Raw genomic sequence first — 4,733 nt, 5'->3', positions numbered from 1 at the left:
AGGGTTTGTTTTTTTTTTAACGTAAAGATAAATAAATAATGTTCTCGCAGATACTTAGGCTAATTAACTTACCGACAAATAATTAATTGTTTGACAATAGACAAATTCAGTGATGCAACGAACATACGTCAATATATATCATCAACAAATATATGTACATGTGTCTAGAGTGTGTGGTGATCAATCCTCACATATACAAAACAGATCCCTAAGTATGATCACTACATGAGCCATCACTATATGAGTCACTAGTATCGGACTCGTGATCACCATCACCATCACCACTGCCACCACCCGTGCCCCCACCCGCAACACCACCATCACCAGCGCCACCACCCATGCCCCCACTCGCGAGCGATCACGCTGCCGCTCTTCTCGGCGTCGCCCCTCGGCCTCCTGTTGAGCCACCTCTGTCATGTCGTCCTCGCCATATTGCTCCTGCATTAGTTAGTGAAATCAAATAAAAACGTATTACAGTTAACATGAAAATAAACTACAAAACAAAATAGTGATACCCACAAGTGGATTTCGCCTGTAAGCAAGTGTCGCCTACAAAGCGCGGTAGCCGTAGTATGTGGCGTACTCCATCTCCTGCGCGCCGTAGGTGCACGACCATAGTCTTTGGTCTACATCAAGATAGAACCAAAGACTTATTGATTTCTTCATATAATAACATTACCTTTGAAAGTTAAAATTTGAACGGTCTATACTCACAAATGTGGCCACAAATCCATCTCGTCCCATCCGCCTAGTCTAGATGTGTGACCAGCTTGCAGTCTCTTTCGTGCTGCTGTCTATGTAAATTTGATTTAACAAAATAACATAGATTAGAGAATAGTTAGAATCAATCTAGCAAAGTTCATATTAATTCTAATATATGTTAGCAAAGGCACACACCTTCTGCTGAGGAAAAGTGATGCGTAGGCGTCTCTCCTTGCGGAAGTATTGTCATGTCTCCATGCCGTTTTGGATGGAGTAATCTATCCATTTCAGCACTTTTGAAGTATGTAATAATCTAACATATTTTTTTGTTATATTCTAAACATGGTTGCTTCTTATTGATCATATTTTTAATGAGCTTGCAGGCTACTCTCTCAGAAGTTCTTGCCGACAAGCAATTCCCTTCTTGCATCACATGATGAGGTCAAGAAGATGATAAGTAGTCTTGGACTTGACTATTCTTCTATACATGCATGTCCCAACGATTGTATTTTATATAGAGGCCAGTACGAGGATGGTGTGACATGTCCAAAATGTCAAACGCCTCGTTATAAAGAGGAGAAAGGTAAGGTCCCTAGAAAGGTATTGAGACATTTTTCCCTAGCTCCACGTATAAAACATATGTTCCAAAGTCCCGAATTAGCTCAGCTTATGACATGAGGAGCGGAGCACAAGAGCAAAGATGGAGTAATGCGAATTCCATCAGATAGTCCTGCATTTGAGCATATTGATTTGCGATGGCCAGATTTTGCAAAAGAACCACGCAATTTAAAGATGGGTGTAGCATTAGATGGCGTGAATCCATTCTCAATGAGATCAAGTAAATGGTCTACATGGCTAGTGGTAGTTATTAACTATAATCTACCCCCGTATCTCAACATTAAGAAAGAGCATTTAATGCTCTCACTCTTAATTTCGAGAAAACGACAAGTTAAAGATCTGAATGTTTATTTGGCCCCTCTCATCGACGATCTTCAAAATTTGTGGAGAGGGATTGATGTCATGGATATGTCCAGAAGCATCGGTCAAAGACAGTTCATTGTTCGTGGAATTTTAACATGGACTATCCACGACTTTCCAGGATATGGTTTTTGCTCAGGTAAATGATTTAAATATATATATTGTCTCATACGTTTGTACGATGTTCATTACGCTAATCATCTTTGTTATGTTTTCAACGCAGGGATATGTACCAAGGGTTATAAAGCTTGTCCAATTTGTGGTGATTGGTTGAGATCGACTTATAGCAAAAGCCTCAACAAAAATATATATCTTCGACATAGACGATTTTTATCTGAAGATCATTATCTACGAGACAGAAGGCAAGCCATACATTTTAATGGAAAGGTAGAAGAAGGGAGATGTCCAATACCAATGACACCGAAGGATTGGTATCTAAAGTGGACTGTTGGACCCGCTATCGATCCAGAGTTGAAGATCATAAGCGGCGATGATGATGACGCTATAAAGAAGCAAGCGAGAGGAAAACGTGCTCTAGCTCAAAGTCCTTAGATATGGTATACTTTGGAATATTGGAAGGATTTGAGGATATGTCATCTTCTTGATCCTATGCACATATTCAAGAACGTTGGTCATTCGTTATGGCAACACCTTGTTGGCTTGAAAGACATAGCGGTAGCAAGAAATGACTTAAAGGATCAAAACACAAAGCCCAATCTATGGCCACTTTATGATGAAACTCGACGTGAGACAACCTACGAGCCTGCCCCATGGGTGCTCAAGACAGAAGAGCTGGAGACTATCAACAAGAAGATTCAATCGATTCGTACGCCTACAGGATATGGAGCATCTTGTCGAAACATGTTCACTGTAGATGACAAGAGCTTGTCTGTTTTAAAAACACATGATTGGCACAATTTTGTGAAGGTAAATCTATCCAGATCTTTGTAAGTATTTATTTTCTTGCATGTTTTGTTGATCAGATTAATCATGTATACAGCATGTTCTACCCCTTGTTATTGATGGATGTACTACAAGAGGAGTCCGAGATGTAATATATTGCCTTGGATCGCTTGCAAGGTATTTATCGGTCACATTAGTTTTTAGTATAAAATTTTATTTGATATCTTCTTAATTCAAAAACATCTCTAATATCTTCTTTCTTTTACTGATAGATGGATTACATCTAAAGAGATTGCCAAAGGGTCAATTCCACAAAAGAAGCGTGAATGTATAGAGCTTCTTTGTTTAATGGAAAAGGAATTTCCAACTTCCTTTTTTGATATCGAGGTTCATCTTCTAATCCATCTAGTGGATGAGATAGAGCTTGGTGGTGTTGTGAGCAGTCGATGGATGTTCTAGGTTGAGAGATTTATGGGAGTATTGAAAGGTTATGTACGTCAAAAAGCAAGACCACAGGGTTCTATGGCAGAGGGATGGATGCTTGAAGAGTGCATGTATTACGTTTGTGATGAATACCTTGAGAAAACCGATTCTGAAGCTCCACGTGTCAGATGAGGTATTGTCCAGTAAGGGAGTCCCTTTTCGACTTAAGGTCCAAGATAAATTAGATATTTCTACTTTCATTGTCTATAATAGCGAATGCATGCAACAATTAGTTGATGAGTACGAGAAGGAACTTCCAAGCAAACGAGTTGGCAGACGTAAAAAGAGGAGATCCAGACGTCAAACCAATGTAAATAACGATGGGGATGTACCTACTTTAATGGATTGGTTATACACCCGTATGCGCGGTTAGTGATCATGAGCCAATCTCAATGGAACAAAGAGAGTTTATGATCGGGTGTGAAAGACATGTAACTTGTTGGGTTTTCATGAAAACTCTGAACTAAACAAATGAATCTCATTTTTTTAAATAATTTTTTTATTGGTCTAGGCTCGAATGTATACCAACATGTGGGCTTATGGACAACATCTTCGGATAAAATCTATTGACGACTTACATCTAACTCAAGATTCTTGCATTGTTGCCTCTTTCAAGCAATTATCACGTGCAAGTTCAAGAGACAAATCTTATCGACAGTGAACTTGGTTACGTGGGAACCATAGTCGACATTTATATAGTATCGTATCTTCAAGCAGGTAAAGGACATCTCTCTTCATGCAACAATGACATGTAGATTTCTTGAAGCTATACATATTTCTAAAGTTTTGATTCGTGTATTTTGACAGGTGGTTTTGAAGGTGGATTGGTTTCATGTCTAGTATAAAGGCAATAATGCCACGATGAAAAGAGAATCGTCTGGATTTTGGTCCATCGATTCCTCGAAGTATTGCGTGCAACAAAAGAGCCTTACATTCTGCCAACTCATGAACAAGCGTTCTTTTACAAGAATACAGATGCTCATCCATGGTGGCAAGTTGTGCATGTCCAACCTAGAGGTTGACACTTGTTTGATAGTGTTGACTCTGAGAAAGAAGATCAGGATGAATTGATTATGCCCTCGAATCTAGACACATCGACGTCAGAGAGGTGTAGAATTCTTCTTTTCGATCATGATGACATTCTAGATGATGAGAACGACAACGATCCAGACTCTGACACTACAAACACCGAAGAGGAAGAAACAATGAATGTCGAGCCTATAGAGGAAATGAACGTCAACACAGATTTAACGATGGAGGAGTTCGAAGAAGTCAACAAAGATAATGAAGATGAAATTTTATTGACGGTTAATCTCAGAGATGACGATGAGGACTATTAGTCTTATGTGTCAACTCACGGATCGGTAAGATTTAATCTCAAATAATTCATTGTGAAGTCATGATTTTTATTCTTTTGAAAACTTACTAACAAGGGTGGGTGGTGGGGAGTCTCGTGGTGATAGCCTCATATGGCTAGTGTCGGGGTTCGATTCCCCTTAGACTTGTTTTTCTTGCTCTAGCTGTGTACAGGGTAATTTCAGCTTCAAGTTCACTGAAAGAAAGTTCGTATCGGGATTCGATTCCCCTCCTCTACCAAGGCTTCTATCTCGCGTTTCAACCCCAATATGAGCATCTCAACCTTCAGTACCTGCAATCAAGCATTGTTC

General features: G+C 39.4%; 1 pseudogene; it reads left to right on the top strand.

Annotated features, from left to right (window-relative positions):
- The first annotated feature begins 757 nt into the window (after nucleotides 1-757).
- Nucleotides 758-4,406, top strand: LOC147609516 (uncharacterized; annotated as a pseudogene).
- Nucleotides 4,407-4,733: the final 327 nt, after the last annotated feature.

Source organism: Cibotium barometz, chromosome 51 (assembly GCF_041138505.1).
Source record: "Cibotium barometz isolate CiBa-2024 chromosome 51, ASM4113850v1, whole genome shotgun sequence".
Classification (NCBI taxonomy): Eukaryota; Viridiplantae; Streptophyta; class Polypodiopsida; order Cyatheales; family Cibotiaceae; genus Cibotium; species Cibotium barometz.
This window is presented reverse-complemented; position numbering and strand designations above follow the sequence as displayed.